This window comes from Cetorhinus maximus, chromosome 17, assembly GCF_964194155.1.
Source record: "Cetorhinus maximus chromosome 17, sCetMax3.hap1.1, whole genome shotgun sequence".
NCBI lineage: Eukaryota > Metazoa > Chordata > Chondrichthyes > Lamniformes > Cetorhinidae > Cetorhinus > Cetorhinus maximus.
Window position 1 is genome coordinate 31199103 of NC_135895.1, and position 12965 is coordinate 31212067.

The window sequence follows — 12965 nt, forward strand, 5'->3', positions numbered from 1 at the left end:
GGAATTTAATCTGTTAGTGACAATTCTTAAACCTTCCGTCATCATGGATATAGAACCAGTGAAACGTAAAGGCAATCTGACAGATGATGATGTGTCAGTTACTTAAGGAAGTTTGTTAAAATTTGTTTCCATAGAATTATAATTTCAACTAAAGACGCCAGGTTAGAGATAACTGTTCCTTTCTTAATTTAATGAACAAGCGCTGTTAAGCTTCAATATGTGGTGAGGAGGAACTGGGGATTGTACAGTATGACATTAACAAATTACAAAAAGCCAACCATGGTCTGGGAAGGCATGCAATACTCAGGAAGGACAAAATCAACCCAAGTGCATTGTCCAGTTTCTTAACTCCCATGATATCAGTCAGGACTGTAACGATAATGGTCAACATGGCCCCGAAGAAGAACTCACAAATACAAATGAAGATGATGAGCAGCGCATAATTCTTAGCTACAGGAAAAAGCATGAGAGATATGCTTAAAATCGTAATCATTATTGTTGTAAAACAGATTGATTTCATAAGGCGTAAGTTGGCTAACCAACCACATCTGAGTCGCCCAAAGAGATCCCCAGCTGACCAATAAGACATCAATAAAGCTGCTTGAAAATCCGGAATCCCAAAGTTTTGAGCATGAGGAATTAAATAGATGGCAGGAATGAAGACTCCCGCGACAGAGAAAAACCCAAAAAAGACCATACAAATAAACTTTGGTTGTTTCAGAAGGGGTAAATCAAAAAAATATGCAACGTTCTTCTTATGATTTGGACTTGGCTACACAAATCTTTCCCAGAGGCTGTGGTAGATGATGATGTAGAATTCAGGCATTTCTTTTATGGCTGATATGGTCCCATCAGAGCTCCACAGATAGAGAGATTCAGCTGGATACCAGCAATGACCATCATTGCTTGCCGCCATGACATTTGATCCACAAGCCACTGGTAGAATGGTGTGAAGATGAAGGTGAAGACACATTCTCCACAACTGGCAAGGCCAATGGCCTCCGTTCTGTGAAGTACTGGGTGACCAGACTTACTGAGGGGACCCAAGCAAATCCATTACCTAAATCTGAAGGAAGAAAAACAGAAATAAATTAATAAAAATCTTACAGATTTGAAAATCATTAACTGACAGTCGAGGAAAACTAAAATTATCACAAAAGCTACAACATTAAGTTTGGAAAGAAGATTTGGTCATAACATATATATTCAGAAACATCCTACTATCCTCCAATCATGGCATCCAATTGCTCTGTAAATGACTCTGAGGTTTTTACTGTGCTAATCTATCACACTTCTGTGTGTTGATCACTTTTTTTATGAAGAACTTCCTGATAGTCTCTTAATGAGCTCATCATTAATTTGTACCCATGGTCCCTTATCCAACTGTCATAGTTTAATCTGAAGTTGTTTTCCAGATTTAACTTGCCTTTATCATTTATTGGTTTAATGTACCTGTAGTAGGTCATCTGTTAGTCACCTTCTCTTAAAACTGAAAAGTCCCAAGTTTCCTCAGATCTTCTTTCAGCCTCTATTTAGGCTTGAATGTTGCCCTATATCTCAGCAGCCAGCAGTTAACACAATATTCAAGGTGTGTCTGGCCAGTGTTCTGGCAATATAATTCCACATTCTTTGGTTGATTATATGCATAAAAAAAATTAAGGGAAATTCTTCCTCTCTCATGCACATACAAACAAACATTCAATGTCAGAATTATTTGAAAAAGAAATTAAACTAACTCGCGCACACAAAAAAATCTTTCGGGTAAATTTAGACACACCGAAAATTGCAAGGTAACCTGAGGAGACATCCCACACTGTTCACTGCCCAGCTAAAGGAACAAAAGAATATATTTAAAATGATCATTTTTTTATGGCCATTGGGTTCTTCATTGAAATTCAGTTTTCAGCTTAGGGCTTCAGCAAAGATCAATAATATCACCTGCAATTCACTTGAGGGTTCTCCAAGTCAACCACTGTGAACTTGTTGGAAGATTGTCAGTTACATATCAATTCGAGCTTTCCATCAATCTTCCTCTGAAATTACAGCAAGCAACTAGGAGAACCAATGAGGAAAATCCCGATGAATATTTTCAATTGAAAGATCCATTACTTCTCACAAAGTACATTTACCATTACTTATTAAGACTGGAGTTAACTTAAAGTTATAGTGTCACCGAATAGGGAGATTGGACAATGCTCAGTTCCTGGAACAGCCAGAAATGACAGTCCTGTAAACCTCTGGAATGTCTGCTACATTATCGGTCAGAAAACGTTTTACGGTGGCTATATTTTTTCTCCCAATTCTTAAATGGAAATTTTAAAATTTGTTTTCACATAGGCCAACATAGGTATTAGAATGTTAACATGCACAACTGTTCTTCCTTATGAGTGTATTGGCCCCATCTAAGATTTGAAAAATCACTATGAAAGGAATAGCACTATTTCTAATGAATTTAAACTTATGACTTATGACTTCACTAGAAACAGCAAACAGGAAACTTTCTCCCTCAGTTACCACTTACTTAAACTATATAGTTAAAAGAATGAGATGGAAGTGAAAGTGAAAGAGAAAAAAACTAAATGAGACTGAGAGGTGTGTGAGAAAGAACTAGAGAAGAAGGAAAGGAAAAGGGAAAATAAAACACTCAGAAATGACTCAAAACACTTCAGGTTACATGAAACTGTTAAGTCCAGCGACTATTAAGGAGATAGATGCTTTGTGGCTACTTGTTTTTTAAATAAAAAGGAGGAAGCAATGATTGGGTTGACATTCTCATTTTTTCATCATGTTGCTGACTGCATTTGGCATTACTAGTCTATTATTTAAGTCTAAGTTGCTTTGAGGCATATTTTCCTGTTGCCACTAAAGTGGACATTTTTTTAATATTCATTCATGGGATGTGCACTTCGCTGGCTGGATCAGCATTTATTGCCCATCCCTAGTTACCCTTGAGAAGGTGGTGGTGAGCTGCCTTCTTGAACTGCTGCAGTCCATGTGGTGTAAGTACACCCAGTGCTGTTAGGAAGGGAATTCCAGGATTTTGACCCAGCAACTGTGAAGGAACGGCGATACATTTCCAAGTCAGGATGGTGAGTGACTTGGAGGAGAACTTCCAGTTGGTGGTATTCCCATCCATCGGCTGCCCTTGTCTTTGTAGATGATAGTGGTCATAGGTTTGAAAGGCGCTGTTGAAGGAGCCTTGGTGAATTCCTGTAGTGCATCTTGTAGATGGTACACACTGCTGCTACTGTGCATCAGTGGTGGAGGGAGTGAATGTTTGTGGATGTGGTGCCAATCAAGCGGGCTGCTTTGTCCTGGACGGTATCAAGCTTCTTGAATGTTGTAGGAGCTGCACTCATCCAGGCAAGTGGGGAGTATTTCATCACACTCCTGGCTTGTACCTTGTAGATGGTGGGCAAGCTTTGGGGAGTTAGGAGGTGAGTTACTGGTCGCAAGATTCCTAGCCTCTGACCTGCTCTCGAGCTACAGCATTTGTATGACTCATCCAGTTCAATTTCGGGTCAACGGTAACCCCCCAGGATGTTGAGAGTGGGGAATTCAGTGATGGTAATGTCATTGAACATCAGGGGGCGATGACTGGATTCTCTCTTGTTGGAGATGACACTTGTGTGGCGCGAATGTTACTTGCCATTTGTCAGCCCAAAGCTGGATATTGTTCATGTCTTGCCGCATATGGACATGGACTGCATCAGTATCTGAGGAGTGGCAAATGGTGCTGAACGATGTGCAATCATCAGCGAATACCCCCACTTCTGACCTTATGATGGAAGGTCATTGATGAAGCAGCTGAAGATGTGTAACACAATACAACTACAGTGGCATTAATGAACTATTTGCTTTGTAGAGTTAATAATAATGAATGCCAGCCAATTTTTCGAAATTCTGTCCTCTTATAGAATTTATCAGCACAAAAGGGGCTGTTTAGCCCATCAACCCTGTGCTGACTCTCTGAAAGTGCTCTCCACTCCTCAGCAAGAAGTGAAACATGATGAAAGGTCATCGACCTGAAACATTAATTCTATTTCTCTCTCCACAGATGCTGCTACACCTGATAAGTGTTGTTTCAGGCATTTTCTGCCTTTTTTTCAGATTTCTAGTATCTTGCTTCCATATAAATGCAAGTCTGTTTAACTGAATTTAAAGACCTCAACTGCTGTCATGGGGTTTGAACTTATGTCAATGGATTAACAGGTCTCCAGTCCAGCAATGTAACCATTATGCTACAGGCCCCAGCTCCCAATTAGTGATTTAAGCAAAGACATCTAAAACAGCACAAGGCATTCTAGCTGCAGCCTAAACAAAGATTTGTATAGTTTATTATCACCTCAATGCTTTGTATGCAATGCACCTGTTTGAAATAATTAAGTTGATTTTTAAGTTGTGTTTGAAAGAATGAAGTTCATTTATTTTTGTTAAATCTTAACTAACATTCCTCTAAACTTGAACCACATTCAGGCTAACTGAAGTGACCATGAGCATCATTCTCTATTTTGATTCATTGGGTGCTGCAGCACATGCTGCTCAGAGCAATGGAATCAACTGAGTGGATATAATCATAGCTACAATGCATTCAGCTCGACCATTCTTAAACATCAAATCATTAGAATATCAATCCACTTGCAGTTACATAAGATGAAATTAAATTTTAACTGCATTTTATAAAGTAAATATGAGAATTACAAAGTTATTATGGATTTATATGTCAAGGGGTTCACATAGCCTTACAGACCTTGATAATTTTGAGTGTTTCCTAACAGGCCTACAGAACTTCACTTTCCAGGTCTCTGCTTAAACTCACTTCATTACCTGTGAGAAAACCTGTTGTGAGATACATCCACAATAGACTGAAACCAAAGGATCCAAGCAGCAGCCCGAGCATGCACAGTACGCCACCGATGATGATGCTAACTGTGTGTGACAGTAGGAGACTGAGAGCACTGGCTACTGGGGCTGCAGGAGCAACAATGAAACACAGTTAAATAGCAATGTTTATTTTCACTGCAGTCATTTCAGGTCAACAAAACATTGATTTTGAACGAGATTAGAATTAATAATAAAGTTTAACATAACTAACAATCAACTTAATTGAGTTGGTGTGTATTAATGTACAGTAAAAGATCGGAGAACAATTGTGGAATGTTCTAGATTATTTTGGCTATTGGATCTTGGTGATGTTTTTCTCCACATCAGCCATTTGGACTAATCTCATTTTCCTCCTTCTTCATCCATATACATATTGGAACAACATATTAAAAGGACCACAAGTGTTTCAAGGTCACAGTCATACACGCACAAGTTCTCCTGCATATACACTTGTATTTTTTGCATAACTATTTGAAAATTAGATGTAGCAACTTGGAGGCAAAATTGCACACATGGAAGCAAGTCATGAATAAAATTACCAAATGACTTAAAATGTTGAAAGGTCCCTCAAATTTTACAAGGGGATTTAGTTATTTATTTGACCCAGCACTCACTGGAACCTGTAGCCTCATGTTTTGCTCGGTCATAACATTAATAATCCTTTAGAAGGAAGTTAATGAAATGTGGGTGGCCCAGGGAGAGAGGATTATATTTGGAAAGTTATAATACCAAGATAGTGAATGATATTTGCAACCCACATGAAACACAGCCACGGTGATCAAAGTGATCCATGAAACCTGAAAGGCGAGTATGTCAAAGTACTCCTGGATATCAAGGAAAAAGATTCCACATGATTTCACAAAAGACTATGACAGCCCAATTACAACGAAGCACTATGCTAATATAACCCATCTGTATCCACCATCTGTATCTATGCATTTTGGAGTTGGGGGCTGGGGAGCTGTTAACAGTCTCCTCAGTAGTAGAGTCAGCAGCTCCAAGTTCCTTTGACATTGCAATTTCCTTTGAATCTAACAAATAAAAATATTAAAAACAAAAAGCTAAAAGCTACTGCGGATGCTGGAAATCCAAAACAAAATAAAAACAGAATTACCTGGAAAAACTCAGCAAGTCTGGCAGCATCGGCGGAGAAGAAATCAGTCAACGTTTCGAGCCCTCATGGCCCTTCAGCAGAACTGAAGCATAGTTTCAACAAGGGAGAAATATAAATTGGTTTAAGGTGGGTGGGGGGGAAGAGACACATTGAGGGTGTGGTGTGAGCAGATAATCAAAAGATGTCAGAGACAAAAGGGTCAAAGAGGTGTTGAAGGTGGTGGTCTTTGTCTGAGAAAAGTGCTAATTAAGAATGCAAGACAGGATATTCAAAGTACAGCTCTAGTGGGGGTGGGGTGGAAAGACTAAAGGTTTTAGTTTTAGATTTAAAAATAATGGAAATAGGTGGGGAAAGAAGAATCTATATAAATTATTGAAAAAAAAGGCGGGTGGGGGGGGGGAAAGAAACGGGGTGGGGATGGGGGGAGGGGGAGTTTAAGATCTAAAGTTGTTGAATTCAATATTCAGCCCGGAAGGCTGTAAAGTGCCTAGTCGGAAGATGAGGTGCTGTTCCTCCAGTTTGCGTTGGGCTTCACTGGAACAATGCAGCAAGCCAAGGACAGACATGTGGGCAAGAGAACAGGGTGGAGTGTTAAAATGGCAAGCGACAGGGAGGTTTGGGTCTTTCTTGCGGACAGACCGCAGGTGTTCCGCAAAACGGTCGCCCAGTTTGCGTTTGGTCTCTCCAATGTACAGGAGACCGCATTGGGAGCAACGAATGCAGTAGACTAAGTTAGGGGAAATGCAAGTGAAATGCTGCTTCACTTGAAAGGAGTGTTTGGGCCCTTGGACGGTGAGGAGAGAGGAAGTGAAGGGGCAGGTGTTGCATCTTCTGCGTGGGCATGGGGAGGTGCCATAAGTGGGGGTTGAGGAGTAGGGGGTGATGGAGGAGTGGACCAGGGTGTCCCGGAGGGAACGATCCCTACGGAATGCTGTCAAGGGGGGTGAAGGGAAGATGTGTTTGGTGGTGGCATCATGCTGGAGTTGGCGGAAATGGCGGAGGATGATCCTTTGAATGCGGAGGCTGGTGGGGTGATAAGTGAGGACAAGGGGAACCCTATTTGTAAGGCAATCATTCAGTTCTGTCGAGTTGGTTTTTAATGGAGCATCAACCCAAGACATATTTCTCTGTTAGATCCTGACGGGCCTGCTGTTCATTCCCAGCATCTTCTGCAGGTTTTTTTCTGATTTTTAATGTTCACTGTTTTTCTTTTTATTTCATTTATGTAATATTCACCTTGAACTTCCTTGATATCAGTTACGTCATTGTTACACCAGAGAATTGTGCCATTCACCTGACAGATTTACACACACTTTAGTTGTGTCAGCGTCACAGACCAACATCCATATTCCAACAACATTTTATGTAAATTATGAATGCGGTTAACAATGTGATAATAACCAGATAATCTTTTTTTGTGATATTGATTGAGAGCTGGATATTGGCCAGGACACCAGGGTCTCCTGCTTTTCTTCAAAATTGCCTTTTGTATTCACCTGAACAGGCAGTTGGGACCCTGGTTTCACATCTCATCCATAAGATGGCACCGCCAATAGTGCAGTGCTCCATCAGTACTGCACTAGAATGTCAGCCTTGATTTTTACATTCTGTGTGGAACTTGAACCCAGGGCCTTGCGGTTCAGAGGCAAGAGTGCTACAACTGAGCTATTAGTCCTCTGCCTAGAGTAGGTTAGTTTAAATATTTTTGCTGCTACTCTGGTGTAAATCGAGTGTAGAAACTAAATAAGTTACTGACAAGCATCTCCTTCTGCTCCCCACCCTTTTTCTAGGAAACGTCTGTGCAACAACAGAATAAATCTTTAAAAGTACTATTCAGATCCAACAGAACACAGTCCAAAAGTCAGGTATGGAGTAAACAACAAGAACATAAGAAATAGAAACAGGAGTAGACCATTCGGCCCCTCGAGCCTACTCCATCATTCAGTAAGATCATGGCTGAACTTCTTGTATTTCGATTTCCACATTCCCATCTAACCCCGATACCCTTTGATTCCCTTGCCTAACAAGAATCTATCTAAAACAAAAACAAAAATACCTGGAAAAACTCAGCTGGTCTGGCAGCATCTGCGGAGAGGAACACAGTTAACGTTTCATGTCCGCACGGCTCTTCAACAGAACTAAGTAAAAATAGAAGAGAGGTGAAATATAAGCTGGTTCAATGGGGGATGGGACAGGTAGAGCTGGATAGAGGGCCAGTGATAGGTGGAGATAGCCAAAAGATGTCATAGACAAAAGGACAAAGAGGTGTAGAAGGTGGTGATCTTATCTAAGGAATGTGCTAATTAAGGAAAGAAAGCAGGACAAGCAAGGTACAGATAGCCCTAGCGGGGGTGGGGTGGGGTGAAGGAATCGAAATAGGCTAAAAGGTAGAGATAAAACAATGGATGGAAATACATTTAAAAATAATGGAAAGAGGTGGGAAAAGAAAAATCTATATAAATTATTGGAAAAAAGGGGGGGGGATCGGAAAGGGCGTGGGGATGGAGGAGAGAGTTCATGATCTAAAATTGTTGAACTCAATATTCAGTCAGGAAGGCTGTAAAATGCCCAGTTGGAAGATGAGGTGCTGTTCCTCCAGTTTGCGTTGAGCTTCACTGGAACAATGCAGCAGGCAAAGGACAGACATGTGGGCATGAGAGCAAGGTGGAGTGTTGAAATGACAAGCAACAGGGAGGTCTGAGTCATGCTTGCGGACAGACCGAAGGTCTCCTGCAAAGCGATCACCCAGTCTGCGTTTGGTCTCTCCAATGTAGAGGAAATCGCATTGGGAGCAACGAAGGCAGTAGACTAAATTGAGGGAAGTGCAAGTGAAATGCTGCTTCACTTGAAAGGATTGTTTGGGCCCTTGGGCAGTGAGGAGAGGGGAAGTAAAGGGGCAGGTGTTGCACCTTCTGCGGTTGCATGGGAAGGTGCCGTGGGAGGGGGTTGAGGTGTAGGGGGTGATGGAGGAGTGGACCAGGGTGTCCCGGAAGGAATGATCCCTGCGGAAGGCCGCTGGGGGGGGGTGAAGGGAAGATGTGTTTGGTGGTGGCATCATGCTGGAGTTGGCGGAAATGGATCTACCTCTGCCTTAAAAATATTCAATGACCCCTCCTCCACCACCTTCTGAGGTAGAGGATTCCAAAATCGCACAACCTTTAGAGAAAAAATGTCTCATCTCTGTCCTAAAAAGGCGACCCCTAATTTTAAAACAGTGTCCCCTAGTTCTGGACTCACCTACAAAAGGAAACATCCTTTCGACATCCACCTTGTCGAGGCCGTTCAGGATCTTGTATACTTCAATCAAATCACCCCTCACTCTTCTAAACTCCAGTGGAAACAAGTCCAGTCTGTCCAACCTTTCCTCATTAGACAACCCACTCATTCCAGGTATCAATCTAGTAAACCTCCTTTGAAACGCCTCCAATGCAAGTTTTGTCAATTTCCACCAGGTCACTTGATAGCATCTCTCACCATATCAGTCCAAATTGGCACTATGATCCTCAGTTAGGTGTTAACTGTGCTCATGGGCAGCACATTAGGGCAGCAGGCAGAAAAGCATAACTGATTTCTCTGGCGAAGCCCTCCCTTAAGAGGTACAAGACAGGAGCTTCACAATCCTGGACCTTTCACCAACTCAGATGCCGTATTTAGCCTTCAGGAAGTTGGGCACTCCCAATTTCCTCAAACACAGGACTGATCAACATTGCAGAAAGAAATGAAAACACTTCACAAGAGAGGCATGGCAATCATATCCACTACACTCTCCCTTTCCTCCCTCCACTCTGGGCAATCCAGGACGAGAACAGGAGTAGGCCATTCAGTCCCTCAAACCTGTTGATTAATTCAATGAGATCATGACTGATCCATATCGTAACTCAATCCACCAGCCTTGGCTTCGTATCTCGCAATACTCCTGGCTATGAATCTTACATTGAAAATGACTAATTGAGCTAACATCTACTGTTTTTTGCAGGAGAGGGCTCTGACCTGGTACTTCTGCAGATGCATTAGTAATCTTTAGATTCTTGGTGGTGCACAGTTCAGGGGCTTTTTAAGTGTGGCTTCCAGAGGCTTATGATCAGGCTTTACCTCCATGTCTTTGCCATAGACAAACTGATGGAAGCATTTTAGGTCAAACACAATTGCTAGGATTTCTTTCTCAATTTGCACATACTGCTGCTGCTTTTCAGTCATTGCCTTTGAAACGTATGCCACTGGTGCCTCATTTTGCAATAGAACAGCTCCCAGGCCAGTCTTTGTGTCTATTGAGATCTTGACTGGCTAACTGATATTGTAATACTTTAACACTGGTGCCTGGGTCACTGTTTTCTTCAGATTGTTCAAAGCTTCCTGGTGACTTGGTTCCCAGTGCCATTCCACATCATTTTGTAGAAGTTCTCCGAGAGGTGCTGTTAGGTCTGATATGTTTGGAATGAATTTCCCAAGATAGGCCACCATTCCCAAAAACCTCTCCAAGCCTTTCTTACATTCTGGGGATGGCATGTTCACGACTGCTTCAATTTTACTCAGGTCCAGCTTCAGTCCCTGACTTATTAGCACATGTCCCAAGTACTTGATTTCATTTCTATTTTGTACTTTTCCTTCTTCACCTTGAGGTTCCTTTCTCTAGCTCTGGTTAGTACCTGCCTCAGTCTGTGGTCGTGCTCTTCTCGTGAGGCTCCCCAGACCAGCACATCGTCGATATAGGTTTCCATGCCCAATAACCCTTCAAGCAGCTGCTTCACTCTTCTGTAGAACACCTCTGGAGCTGAATTAATACCAAAAGGTAAGCGTAAAAACCTGTATCGCCCATAAGGTGTGTTGAAGGTTCAGAGGTAGGAGCTGCATTCATCCAACTTAACCTGTTAGAAGCCTGAACTCGCAACCAAGACCGAATAGTATTTAGCATCAGCTAGCTTACACATGATCTCTTCTCCTATGGACAGCTGATAATGGTCTCTTTGTACTGTCTGGTTTAGGTCTCTGGGATACAGACAGACTCGTAGATTCCATCTGATTTTTCTGCAATTACAATTGGATTAACCCACTTTGTTGGTTCTTCTTAATGATGTGAAGTTTCTCTATTCTGTCTAACTCTGCCTTCAGTCTGTCTCTCAGCATTACTGGTATTTTCCTGGGTGGGTGTATTTTGGGTGTCACAGTTTCATCAATCCTGATGGTGTGTTCTCCTTTTAGGTAACCAATCCCGTGGAACACATCTTTATACTCGCTCAGGATGTCATCAGTAGTGACAGTCATTATTCCCTTGATTAGCTTCAGGTTTTCACAAACTTTGATTCCAAGAATGGGTTTTGCATCAGTTTTCACCACTATGAATGGAAGTGCTTGAGGCTGATTTTTGTAGTTCACTTTAAGCGTGCACTTGCCTTCTGCTGTAATTTTTTTCACCTGTATAAGTAGACAGCTCCACGTTTGTATTAGTCAGCTGTTTTTCTTTGCTTATCTTACGATACAGTCTTATAGGGGAATGACATTTGCTTGTGCACCTGTGTCAAGCTTGAAATTCACCATCATGTTGGCAATTTTAAAATCAACCTTCCATTCACCCTCTTTTGAATTTGTTGTTGCTGCATCAACGAAAAGCTCAGTTCTAGTGTCTGTGTCAATCATCTGCAATTCTTCAATTTACACATCTTAGCAAAGTGATTTAGTTTTTATCACAGTTCTTACACTGTTTTTCGTAGGCTGGACAGTTACGTGATAAATGCTCTGTTTCGCATCAGCTGCATTTAAATGTTTTAATAGCAGTTTTTTTCTTTTTATGTTCAGACTATCTATTTGCTCTTTCCTGGGGCTGTTTAACTGCATCCAAATGCTTGACCGTGTGCAGCTTATCATCCTCTGTCATTTGTTTAATCTGGCATTTCATTGTCTCTGCCACTCTGCAGATATTTATTGCTTTCTGCAGCGGGAGATCAACTTCTCTCAAAAGCTGTTCTCTCAGAGTGTCATTTGCGATTCTGCAAATTATTCTGTCTCAGATGAGTGATTCTTCAAGCTCTCCAAGTTCACAAAATTTAGCTCATTTTCTCAGCTCGGTTATGTACTGACTAATGTTGTCACTGCCTTGCGTAAAAAATCGGTATCTTTCATACATGATTTTTTTTTAGAGCTGCAGTAGGCTTCGAATTTTTCCATTATTTCTTTCAAGTCATTTTGTTTCTCATCACTTTCAAACGTGAATGTGTTATAAACTTCTAGGGCTGCTTCCCCGTTACGTGGAAGACTGTATGTGAGGGTTTTTTTTATCACTGCCCATCGCTGTGAGCTGCAACTTGAATCGCTGCCAGAACCTCCTCTAGTTTTTGGTCCGATTGCCCTTCAAACTGAGCTGTCAGTGGTTTCAGAGCCTCCATTGTTGCATTTAGTTTACTTCTGACACCATGTCTTGTTTTTCATTTCAATGATGCACACAGGCCATCGACATTGTAGCTGAGCTACTTTATTGATAACACATTTTCCTAACATAAACACATATCCATGCAGTAATTGAATTTTATCAAGACAGGCTCCAACATGTGCTATCTGACCTTCAACTCCCAGGTCAGGTTACCCCCATCTCCAGTAGAGAGTACCATATAGTATCTAATGCTGGAGTCCATTACCACAATCAACTATTATCACCTTATGTGGGTGTTCACTGCCAACCTCACCATCGCCGTAGGCATGGTCCATGTTCTCACCAGTCAGTGCAATGGTACACCCTCAAAGTGAATGAGGGGTCTGTCAGCCCCTCCACCCCTTCTCTCTCCTATTGTGAGCCAGCTTCTCCTGCATGAAAACAGATGGCGAGAGTGTGAGCAGGATGCATGGCACTGCATGGAATGTTTGTGTGGTGAACGGAGCCATGTACGGGATGAGGACATGAGCTCCAGAGGATATGAGCCTGATGGAGATGTGAGGGTGTGTGTGTGTGTTAGTGGTGTTGTACCTTGAGGTGTGA

At 41.8% G+C, this 12965-nt stretch overlaps 1 pseudogene; it reads right to left on the reverse strand.

Annotated features, from left to right (window-relative positions):
• Positions 1 to 205: 205 nt before the first annotated feature.
• LOC144692829 (monocarboxylate transporter 13-like) lies at positions 206 to 10195 on the reverse strand (annotated as a pseudogene).
• Positions 10196 to 12965: the final 2770 nt, after the last annotated feature.